Source organism: Canis lupus, chromosome 12, assembly GCF_003254725.2.
Source record: "Canis lupus dingo isolate Sandy chromosome 12, ASM325472v2, whole genome shotgun sequence".
Taxonomy (NCBI): domain Eukaryota; kingdom Metazoa; phylum Chordata; class Mammalia; order Carnivora; family Canidae; genus Canis; species Canis lupus.
Window position 1 is genome coordinate 3,415,203 of NC_064254.1, and position 12,710 is coordinate 3,427,912.

General features: G+C 48.3%; 1 long non-coding RNA gene across 1 annotated transcript; it reads left to right on the top strand.

The window, feature by feature from the left end:
* Positions 1-6,975: 6,975 nt before the first annotated feature.
* Positions 6,976-12,330, top strand: LOC125752199 (uncharacterized). Its single transcript, XR_007401099.1, has 2 exons — positions 6,976-7,110; positions 7,214-12,330. It is a non-coding gene; the product is annotated as an uncharacterized LOC125752199 (long non-coding RNA).
* The last annotated feature ends 380 nt before the right edge of the window (positions 12,331-12,710 follow it).

Consider the following 12,710-nt stretch of genomic DNA (forward strand, 5'->3'; position numbering starts at 1 on the left):
TGTAAGCAAGTTGGTGTGTGCGTGGCAGGTGTGGGGGGAGCGGTTTTTCCAGCTTCTGGGTGGCCATCTTTCCTACTGTGCCCTAAATTCACTGGTAGCTATTCAGCCATCACTTCAGGTTTGCACCCTGCTGGTAAAATGGTCTATCTCTATGCTTCCTTTAAAAGAGGACACAGCTGGGGTGCCTGGGTGGCTCAGTCGGTTAAGTGCCTGCCTTAGGCTCAGGTCATGATCCTGGGTCCTGGGGTGGAGAGTCCACATTGGGCTCCCTGGTCGGTGGGGAGTCTGCTTCTCCATCTCCCTCTGCTCCTCCCCCTGCTTGTGCTCTCTCTCTCAAATAAATAAAATCTTTTAAAAAATAAAATAAAAGAGGGCACAGCTGTCACAAGTAGGATGTAAAGATATGGATGGGACAAGTGGTTGGAGTTCAGTTTCTCGGTGCTAGATTGGAGTGGGGGGCAAATCCTGGAACTCACAACCTGCAGATATGACTGATCTAGAGAGACAATGGCAGCGTGTTACTACTCCACGTTTCCTTATAAGGAGAGGGGGAAAAACACAGCGGAATATTATGAGTGAGAGATAAGATAGTGGCAAGACTCAGGGAAGTTAGGGCTCAGCACCAAGGTTATGGGCGTGTTTGTTACTACAGCATAACTGCACCTATCCTGACAATTGTGGGATCAGATAGGAGAGCAGCCTCTGTCTCCCCTTTATACAAAGAGAGGTGGTCACAGAGACACAGGGCAGCATCTTCAGCCTCACAGCACTCCCCAGTCAATCATTCAATGAGTATTTACTGAGCATATACTGTGTCAGGCATGTTCTAGGCACTGAGAATGCTAAGTAACAAACAAGAGTTGAAAGTCCCTGCCCTCATGGAACTTACAAGTCCAATAGGGAAGACATGAACAATAAAAAAAAAAAAACAGATACATATCATGTTTTTATAGCACTAATGAAGGAAGAAAAAGCAACACCAGAAGATGGAGGCCTAGGGAGTGTGTGCTATTTTAGATGGAGTAGTCAGGGGTGCCTTTCTGAGGAGACAACATGTGAGCAGAGGCTAGAAGGAAGTGGAAGAGTGTACTACATGGTTATCTGGGGAAAGATGGGTCCAGGCAGCCATGATAGCAGGTACAAAGGTCCTGAGGTCTGCTCAGCACTTGGTATGCATCCTGGAAGCTGAAGCTGGGACCAAGACCTAGCTCACTCGCTCTCACGCTCACTCTCCAGCAGCTAGGAAGGACAATATTGGACCAGGTTCAAGAGAAGCAAGTCAGGCAGGCTGCCCTGGGACCTCCTTCCTTTGAATCCCCCCAAACCCCAGCTCTGGATGCCCCCTGCCAGCCCTGGCTGCCCTCCCTACGTAACAGGTAGCCACATAAGCTGCTTCATGCCAGGAATCCAGAGCATGCCTTATTTGCAAATGCCATAACGTCTGACTACCTATCATGACTCTCCCCAACCTGGATGCGATGAGCCGGGAACCAGACAGGGGCAAGTCCTGTCCTTGCCCACCCTTACTTAGGCAGCCTCTTTATTGTACAGGTGTGGGAGGAAGGAGGAAACCTTGTTGGTATATGTCCCACCCCCAACCCCTGAGAGCAACTAGCAAATGAGGGCCCTGCAGAGAGCTTGGAGCTTGTGGCTATAGGCCCAGTGGAAGGTTACAAGGTTACCTGGAATGCCCCAGGTGCTTCTAAATGATGCTGCTTTGAGGCCAGTGAAGCTGTATTCCAAGCAGGCCATCAGGGCTGAGCCATGAGGTCATAGGGCCAGGCTGTCTGGGCTTGAGTCCCACCTCTGTCCCTCACTAGCTGTCCACCTTGGGTGGGTTAATTACCCTATAGGTACCTCTCCCCTATAAACTGGGGATGGTAACAACAAGGTTAGTGCAGAGCTAAATGAGATAATATGTAGCCCATGACAAGTGCTATGAAAATGTTTTTTAAATAAAAAGGAAAGTGCTTAGTAAAGTGTATTTTAAAATCAGTCTCTTCCATGTAATTGTATTTAAAATGTTCAGTAAGAAAAGAGTTTGCCCCCTTTAAGAATAATCTGGGGAGAAACTGCTTCTGTCAGCACAAAGTCAGTGATTAGGAACCAAAGCAAGAGTTGCCAATGGTTTAATTAGTTCAGCATTAAAGCCAAACCCTCAGGTCTGCACAGGTGGGTCTGCTGGAGTGGTGGCAGCTTGGGGAGAGCCAGCACTCCCCGGTTTGAAGGCACCTGCTGGCAGTGACCTGCCACCCGAGCCTCAGCCAGCGGGCAGAACTGAGCTGTTTGAGCCCAGGACCTGTGGTCCAGAAGCTCAGCCTATAGGCATCTGACCCTCAACAGCCAAGGAGGACAAATGTGAGGGGGACTGTAGGTGCCCGGGCTTGGAAGCTGGGTGATAGAATAAAATATAAGTGTATCAAGAGAATGGAAAGTCTAGTGATAACAAGAGGAGTATGTCAACAAGCCACCAGGGCCTGGCCTGCATTATCTGTTCAAACTTTCTGGACAGATGTTATCTTTCTTTTTCCAGCTCTTTGATTACAAAGGCACTTTCAGTTTGCGCTTAATCGGGAAAAAAGCATGACTGGAGGGAGGTGGGCCTGAGCCTGGTCCTTTCTAGTTCTATGCCCACACTGGTGGCATCAGTCTTCCCTTGAGGCCAAAACAAGCACCAATATTATTTATTCAGCATCTACTGAGTGCCCTGCAATGTATATTTTTCACTCTTCACAACTGCTGCTCCACACTCAGGCACACTCCCATTGCCATCTCACAGATAGAAAGACACTGTAAATGGCTGCTCTGCAATATTGCCCACAGAGCAGGTTTTCCTCAAGAGTGGTGTTCAGAGGGGATCCCTGGGTGGCTCAGCAGTTTAGCGTCTGCCTTCGGCCCAGGGCGTGATCCTGGGGTCCCGGGATCGAGTCCCACATCGGGCTCCCTGCATGGAGCCTGCTTCTTCCTCTGCCTGTGTCTCTGCCCACCCCCCCACCTTTCTCTGTGTCTCTCATGAATAAATAAATAAAATCTTTTTAGAAAAAAAAAAAGAGTGGTGTTAGTGATCAGGACGGTAGCCAGGGTCCCGGCTGCCCATTTATCTCCTTAGATCTCTCCATATATCCCTTTCCTTCTCTCAGGGCCTCATCCCTGGGTGTCCCTCAGAGGCACTGCAGTCAGGCACTGAACTTCCTTTGAGCAACAGCAGTCACAGGGATGGAAGTTAATTCCCACCAAGTGCCAGGATGCAGTGGAATTTAAGAGAAGTCAGGATGCTAGAAGAAATAAAGGAAGATATTCATAAATGGAGAGATACACCATGTTCCTGGACTGGAAGTCTCCATATGGGTACTGTCAATTCTTCCCAAAATGATCTGTAGATTCAGCACAAGCCGAGTCAAAGGCCCAGGTGGTTTCTATGGAAATCGACAAGCCTATTGTAAAATGTATATGAAAATGCAAAAGACCTAAGATAACCAAGAGAATCATGAAGAAGAGCAAAGATGAACAGCTTACACAACCCGGTTTTAAAGTTTTCTATAAAGCTATGGCTATTAAGACACTGTGATATTCGTTTAAGGGTAGACAAATAGACTAATATAATAGAGAGAATCCCAAAATAGATCCACTGATTTATAACAAGGGCACTGAGACATGACCCCAAAGTATGCCACTTTGGCATGAAGATTTTATATATATATATATGAATTTATTTATTTATTTGAGAGAGAATGAGCAAGAAAGAGAGCATGAGCAAGGGGAGAGGCAGAGGGAGAAACAGACTCCCCACTGAGCAGGGAGCCTGATATGGGACTCTGGGATCATGACCTGAGCCAAAGGCAGACGCCTAACCAACTGAGCCACCCAGGCATCCCTGGCATGTAGATTATATTGAATTGAAGGCAATTAAGACACAGCGGACTCAAGAAAAACTTTTACTTCTCCCTTAACTACTGGAAAGGATTTGATAGGGAGCGTGAGTCACAGAGCTATTACCAGAGATAACTTTTATCTGAAGGACCTACTTCTATGTCAGGGTAAACATCTAATCACCAAATATCTGCCTTCCTTATTGCCCTGTGAATTAACCTTCTCCCCTTCAAAGCCCTGGGTTCCTAAACCATTCCTAAGCACAGGACAGAATCTTAGCCTCAACTGCCCAACTGGCCCTTGGGTCTCATATTTTTATAGGCCTCCCACATGTGCACATTTTTTAAAGATTTTATTTGTGTATTTATTTATTTGAGAGAGAGAGAGAGTGAAAGCATGAGTGGGGGTGGGAGCGGCAGAAGGAGAAGCAGACTCCCCACTGAGCAGGGAGCCAGATGCGGGGCTCAAACCCAGGACCCCAGGATCATGACCTGAGCTGAAGACAGGTGGTTAATTGACTAAGCCACCCAGACCTCCCAATTTGTTTTTCTCTTGTTAATCTGTCTTCCATCAATTTAATTACTAGACCAGCCAAAGAACTTACAAGGATAGAAGGAAAATTTTTCCTCCTCAATGACAATTCAGTGGAGAAAGGATTGTTTTCAATAAGTGGTGCTGGACCAGTTGGCTTATTTGGATCATATAGGGGGATAAAAGCTTGACTCCCTCATACTATAAACAATAATTAATCTGAAATGGATCAGAGATCTAAATGTGCATGGTGAAATAATAAAGCTTCTAGGTAAAAATATGAGAATATTTGCATGACCTTGGGATAGGCAAACATTTCTTACACATAACACAAAAAACAACTAATCAAAAAAGAAACAATGGGGTTCATTGAAATTTGAAACATCTGTTCATCAAAAGACAACCATTAGGGGGCCCCTGGGTGGCTCGGTTGGTTAAGCAATGAACTCTTGGTTTCAACTCAGGTCATAATCTCATGGGTCTGCATGCAGTGGGGAATCTTCTTGAGATTCTCTCCTTCTGCCCCTCCCCCACTTGCTCCCTCTCACCTCTCTCTTTCTCTCTAAAATAAGTAAATAAATCTCTCCACTTTACTGGCAGAAAAACTGAGACCCAGAGAAGGCAACTAGCTTACTCAAGAGTGAAGCCAGGACCTCAACTTCATCAGGACCTCAACTTCATCAATTAAATATCTATTTCACTCAGGCCAGCAACTCCCCAGTCCTCTACTGGAAACCGCTGAGAGCTTGAGGCCCTTCTGCCCATCTCAACATCTTTGTCCCTCCAAATAGCCTCGTCCCATGATAGGCACCAGAGGGAAGAAAAGGGCTAGAGAGGGGGCAACTGGGGACAGAGGGGGGACTCACCTAGTTTTTGATGAGAGGGGCTGGGTGTGTATGTGCCACTTGTGTGTGTGTTGGGGCTGATCTTCCTGTTGAGGCAAGGCCTGGAGGGCTCGCTTGCTGAGTGGAAAGCCTGAGGGTGCTCTGGCCAGCCTGGGGAGATCCTGAGACCTGAAAACCCTCCTAAAGCCTTCAAAGGCATTTTTTTTTTCCAAAAGGGAAACTGGGCTGTTGCCACGTCAGGCTGAGCCACACAAAATCAATGGTGCTTGCTAATGAGGAGCCACTGTCAGTACGAGTGTTGATCTGAGCACCCCAGATCCCTCCAGTTCCATATGTGTTTTGTCCAAAACCCAGGCCAGCCCCATTATCCTGCTTCCCAGTCCCACTCGTCCACTAAGGGTCCCTCTGGAGATCAGAGCAGAGGCAAGAGACGTCAGAGGCAGCAAGAGGGCTTGTAGGTGGAAATGAGGGAACACAGGAGCTGAGGGCTGGGGAGGCCATGGCGAGTGGCCATGGACTGGTAACAAGAGGTGACCTCCGTGCCCACACAGGTGTTCTAATCCCCAAAGACTAAACACAGAAGGAAATCATGAGAGACTTTCTTGCAGGAGGCTGGGCGGTGTGGGGCTGGGGCTGTTCTCAGAGGACAGAGGGAACAGGAGAGACAGGGCTGGGGTCAGGGCCTTCCTCTCACATAAAACATGGCCTAAGGTTTGAAGAACAAAAGCTGACACTTCTTGAAGACTCAGTGGCACACTCTTCTAAGACTTCCTATATCTAGATCAGTGAATCCCTACAGCAGCGCTATGAGATCAATACAATTATTCTCTTCGTTTCCCAGATGAGCTAACACTGGCACAGAGATGCTAACTAGCATTCCCAAGACCACACAGCAGTAAGTGGGGAAGACAGGAGTCAGACCCAAGCAGCCAGGCTAGCCTGTTCTCCAATATCCACCATGGTAGGATGTGGGGGTCCCTCTCTCAACACTGAGCAGCCCATGCATATTAAAGTGCACACCACTGCCACTGCCCGGCAGGCATCCAGCCACAGTGCGCAGCACACAGAGCTCCTGCCATTACATAGATCCCAGTCTAGGGGGCTCCCCAATGCTGCTGTGGGGGGTCTCCCATCGGCATGTAAATATGCCTAGGGTGTCTCACCAGAGCAGCTCAGGGTTGAAGATATATTTATCTGCCGTCACAAGCACGATTCCTTCTCATCCTCAGCCTCACCCCAATCTTGCAGGAAGGAAGGAGGAAATGAATGCGGACCAGAGGGGGAAGAGATTTGCCCAAAGTCTCGAAGCCAAAGGGGCAAGCAGAAATGTGAACCCCACACACAATGGATGCGGTCTCTCAGAGGCAAGGCTGTCGGCTTCCTCGGGCTAGGCTGTGATCACAGCTGGCTGAACAGGTGGTGGTGGGTTGAAAGCAAGTTTTGGGGTGCGGTTCAATCGGTGAACCAGCCGCCTCTCTCAGACCGCCCCCCCATGGAAGAGGCTGCGTGGTGGGTGCAGGTGAGCTAGCCCAGGCGGGTGCGGGCGAAGGCCAGACAGCGGGGGTGGGGCTGGGGCGCTGGAAGGCTTTGGGGGAGCAGAGGTGCAGCTGGAGCCGAGCTGGGTGCGGCGGCTTCTGCGGTCTCCATGGCGATGCGGGGGCGGGGTGAGGGGAGAAGGAGGGAGGAGGGAGGCCTCTGCGCATTGATCTTGCTCCAGTCAGATTCAATCCCGAGTGAAAATGGATTTTTTAATGCGTCTATTAGCTGCTTTGAAAACGCAATTTGAGTTCAGGAGAGACGGAGGCCGCCAGCAGAAACAATTTGGCGTCTGAGGCCCTCAGTGACAAGGAACACCCCAGCATGGGTACCCGCAAGGCTGAGCTCAGCCTCGATCCGGGGGGGGGGGGGGGGGGGGGGGGGGGGGGGGTGATACACTGGGGCTTTTCCTCCTCCTCTCCGGTCTCCAGGATTTAGTGGGAGCTGTGACTACCCAGCGCTTCTACAGAAACTACCAAACTGTGGTCCTGGAGGAAAGCCAGTTCCAGGGAAGAGCACGATCCAGGGAGGCTTCCTGGATGAGGCAGGATTCTAAGAGGCCTTTGAAGACACACACTCCACCCATCCTGGGGTCAGGTAAAAAAATAATGCCCAGCAACCTTTGGCCCAGCACTCTACAACTTATAAAACGCTCCCTCACTTGCTCTTAGCATTGTCGTCTTAAGGACTGCAGAGGGCGGGTGTGCAAACTCATTTTGAAGTAAGGAAATCTGGGTTGGGGAAGAATGTCGTTGCCAAGATCACTCAGGTAGAGCCAAAATTAGACTTCCCCGTGGCTGCTTTGTGAGCCTGGCCTCTCTGCGTGCCAAAGGAGCTGCAGGAGCTGGTGTGGGGCAACGGGCATGGAGAGCAGGGGTCCTGATTGGCGGCGCTGCTGGCTGGCAGCAGGGCTGGCATCTCAATCCGCTTTCTAGAGAGGTTTAGGAGGGGGCTGGAGGAAGCAGGATGTTGTGGGGAGAGATGGAGGTGCCGGTCAGATACACAATTACTTCTCTCCATTGTCATTTGCTGTGTAGGGAGACTTCTTTGCATATGCAAATGAGTTCATCCTCCTACAATTACACAGTAATCAGAAGCAAATTACCTTCTTGCTGTTTACTTTTAGCGTCCTTAATTAATCTGGTTATTAGACGATTAATGAAGCTTGTTTGGTGAGAAATTCATAGCAAAAAGTGTGTGTGTGTGTGTGTGTGTGTGTGTGAAGGGGTGGGTGACACTGCATTTATCCAGAAATAGAGGCGGTCCCTGGGCTTCCCCTCAACCTTCTGAGCCTCTCTACTGTCCTCTCTCCTTTCCTGCACACACCCTAGGCCCACCTCTCCCCAGTCCTGCCACGCTCGTGTTCCTTCACCACACCTATGTGGATTGGAGAGATGACCCCAGGATCCTCCAGAGTCCCTTGAGGGCATGGGTCCCAAATAGGCCTGGAGGCAAGGCAGTGAATTCCCAGAGCCACTCCAGATCCCCTTAATTCACACTCCTTGTATTCACTGCCACCCCTGGGCTGTGCCCAGGCAGTGTTCCCAAGGTGGCCCTCTCTCCTCTCAAGGTACAAGCAACCTCCTGCAGCCTGTGGGCCAGGCTCTGCCCAGGTATTACTTAGTGTGCCCCAAACACCCACATACTAGGCTGTGCAACCACCAGGCCCTGGCTAAGGGGATACTAGGATTATATTTCTTTTTTTTTTTTTTAAGATTTTATTTATTTATTCATGAGAGACACAGAGAGAGGGGGCGGGGGCAGAGGGAGAAGCAGGCTCCATGCAGGGAGCCTGACGTGGGACTCCATCCCAGGACTCCAGGATCAGGCCCTGGACTGAAGGCAGAAGCTTAACCACTGAGCCACCCGGGCTGCCCCTATTTCTTTTAATATTTGAACCATAAGGCCCTACCCACTCATGTTGGCGGCAGTTGGACATTCCTCTCAAGGTACCCTTCCCTTGGTAGTCTTTGGGCATCCCAAGGCCAAATGTCCATGTCCCATAATTCTATCCTGGACCCTTTGTGATCTGACTGTTCCTATCTGGCTACTTTTAAGGTCTTCTCTTCCCTTTGGAGTTCTGCACTTTTTTTTTTAAGATTTTTATTTATTTTTTCATGAGAGACAGAGAGAGAAAGAGAGAGAGGCAGAGACACAGGCAGAGGGAGAAGCAGGCTTCGTGCAGGGATCCCGAGGTGGGACTCGATCCCGGGTCTCCAGGATCATGCCCCGGACCAAAGGTGGTGCTAAACCGCTGAGCCACCAGGGCTGGCCTAGTTCTGCACTTTCACATGATGTTTCTAGGTCTGGGTTTCTCCTTATCGATCTGCTTGAATTCATGCTTCATTCCCAGCTTTCGTCTTTTTTTTTCATTTTTGGAAAATTCCTAATCAATATATTGTTAAATATCACTTCCCCAGTTCTCCCAGTTGTTGCTGCAAGAATGCCTAGATGACATTTGTTAAATTTCCCATTCTATATCCCATGTCTTTTTCCCACTTGTTCATATTGTTCTTTGTGTGCCCCATAATAGCTAACAAATTCTTTATATCTATTTTCCAGTTCACTAACTATATCTTCAACAGTATCTAATCTGTTGTTTAACCTGTCCATTGAGTTTTAACTTTCAACATTATCACTTTCATTTCTGAGTCTTTGTTCATTTTCATGTTTGCCTGATTTTCCTGGAGGCATCTTTATTTCTCTAAACATTTTAAACAATTTTTTAAAATATTTAAAAAAAATTTTTTTAATATTCACCCTAATCACCCCAATCACCCCAGTATCTTAAGCCTTGAAGGCTAATTCTATCATTTGTTGTTTTCCACTGACTCACGTATGATTATTTCCTCATGTGCTTTGTAATTCTGTATTGTAAGGTCAAGTTTGGTTGAGTACTATCCATGGGAATCCTGTACAGCAGGAGTCAAGGGTATGTCCTTCTCAGGAGAATTTGCTTTTGCTTCTGCCAAATGCCCCAGGTACTACCAGCATACTTCGGCTTAAATTCATCATTTGGAGTTTCCTGGAACACATGGGTAATGCAAATGCTTACCCTAAACATTTGTGTGGGTAGGCATGTAGTTACAAATGGAAAAGCTTTTTTTAATTCCTGAAGCATGTGCTGAAATAGACAATTATCATTTCTCTTTGCCACTGGATGGGTATTTTCCCTCTCTATCCTTTCACCCAAGCGCAGCCCTGGCTTTTGGCAGAGGTCTCAATTACAACTTCCCACCATGAGTGCCCACAGACTGTTTCTTTCTTCCTCTAGACCTTTATTTCTGGACCTGGAAAACTTTGTTCCACATGAGACATATCTGGTTGTCACAGCTGGAGGAGGGAGTTGCTATTGGTATCTCCCGGGTAGAGGCCAAGATTGCTGCCAAACATCTACAATGCACAGGACAGGCCTCACCCCAACAAAAAACAATCCAGCCCAAAATATCAACAGTGCTACTACTGAGAAACTCTGATATAGGTCATGGAGATGTATGTGCAAATAACCTGAGGTCTCCTTGCAGCTTTGGAGCTCCCTAACACCCAGGCTTCCAGCATCCTCTTTATGTTTGACATTCTAAAGGTTTTCCTTTCATTCATTCATTTGAAAGAATAGTTGTCATTTTAGGGAGCACTTCTGGGTGTTCTGTAAACTACTTGTCACTCCTGCCTCATTCCATCTATCCACCTCTCTAACATTTGCTGCTCTGGCTCACCTCTCATTGTCTGGTAACCACCTTCTCTATTTCTCCCCCTCTCCCTGTACCTGTGTGCACCTGGAAGCCCCAAGAATGTTACTGAAGGCTTGGGAGACCATCAAGACCATCCTGAGAGGGTGTGACATGCCCACCAGCCCCAGTGACTCTTGGGGCTCAAGCCCCTAAATCCTACCCTCATGGCCCCTGCCTGATTCCATAATGCTGAGGCCTGATCCCCCAGACTTCCAGGTCTCTTCACCCACCCTGACCCACAGAGAGTGCCCTTTCCTCCTCCCAGGCCAAGGCCCAAGCAGTTCCCATAGCAGGAATATTCATCTTGTCCTTGGAGTCTGTGTTGGTCTTGTCCACTCTGGTGCCTGGTGCCTGGCCCACAGAAGGCACTCAGTATGGACCTGTCAAATGGATGAATGAATGAATGAATGAATGAGTGAATGAATGAATGAATGAAAGGGGCCTAGTTTCTGGCCCAGGCAAGGTAGTCATAGTAACTGAGCATAGATTTCCCCTAGTCTGGATTATTCAATATCTACATGACACTGTTGGGAAAGCCACAGTTTAGCTGAGTTCCCCAAACACACATTTAGGGAAAATGGTTCTCTAATGCTTTAAGGGCACAACCAGGCTAGAAATGCTCCCAATTTACACAACTTAGCACACTTAACCTGATAAACTGCCACATCTGCACTCCAATTTGTGGTGACTTTATAGTTTCCTTCGAGAACAAATAGAGGTGGGCTCTGGCTTGTTTGTAACCACAGGGCCCAGCCTGGGATGAGGAGAAAGTAAACGAAGCCAGTTCCAAAGCCATTAGTTCACCACCTCCGAAAACCCAAACTGCACACAATGGCCTCTTCCTGGATGAAACAAAACAAGGTCTCTGTTGCCCTAGCAGTCCTTGGAATTCCAAGGTCATTCACGCCATTCGTTCATTCAACAAATGAATAGAACATCTTCCATGTGGGGGGCACTCTTTCTGGCATTCAAAGTTTCATAGAAAACAGTGTAGAGTCCCTGCCCACTCAGTGCTTTTGTCCGCCTCCCTGCCCCCAAGGGGAGAGACACAATCAGTGTATTGTGTGATGCCAGAGAGTGATGGTGTCCCTGAGGGAAAATGAAGTGGGGTGGCGAGGAGCGATGGGTGTGCTGTTGAGGGGCAATCTGGAAACACTTCTCTGTGAAGACAACTTAGTTGAGGGGAGCTCACCAGCATTAGGGAGAAGAAGGTTCCATGGTGAAAGAGCAGTACTTAAAGCTGGATACTGAGACATCCTCAGCTAGCCAACAGGATTTGCTGACACACCGGATGAAGGGTAGGGGTTAGGGGTCAAGGTTGAAGCCAAGGCTTCTTCTGACCACGAGGATGGTGGGGTCCTCTATTGAGAGGGCAGAGGAGGAAGGTGCAGGTTGACAGATGCTCAAAGGTCTGGATCTGCACACGCCGAGGTGGAGGTACTTGGTAATGGGGTTCAGGACATACTACCCCAAAATATGGCATATTGAATATTTTAAACTGAATCCCTTTGAGAAAACCGCTTTCTTCCCTGAAAGAGATCATAAAACTCTCATGTGAGAGGCACTTTCCCACCTGGAGGAAAGGAGCTTCCTTATCCCTGAAGACAAAGCAATGACCAGAAGAACCTTGTTACGTTCCCACGGTTTGCTATACTTCCCTCGCACTTTCTAACCCATCACATTTCTGTAGGACTGCCCACTCTTCATCAAACCTAGCATAAAAATACTCCGGTCTAACTGTCTCTCTGGGTCTTCATTTTTTATGAAGCCTCCTGTATCATGTAAGACCTACAGTAAATAAACGTGTATGCTTTTCTCCTGTTAGTATGTCTTTGTTTTTATTTTCAGGCCCAGACAGAGATCCTAAGAGGGCAGAGGGAAACTCTTCCCTTCTCTACACTGGCAGAGCTGAGGAGTGCCACAGGGGGCTACATGGGTCAAGCTCAGGTGCAAGAACAGGGATAAAGATGCACATCTGGGAGTCAAAGCCGCAGGACTGGGGGATGGGGGTGGACATTGGAGAAGCAAAGGAGGATGTGGTGGCCTGAGAGCACTGAAACATTTCAGAAGTCATTAAATGTACACATCAGGCTCATCCTGCTTCAAGCTTTCCAGAGGCCTTCTGGATGCAATCTACCAGGTCCTGGGCCTCTCTGTCCTCACTTCCTTCATCACTGCCCCCAAATCACTCTGCACC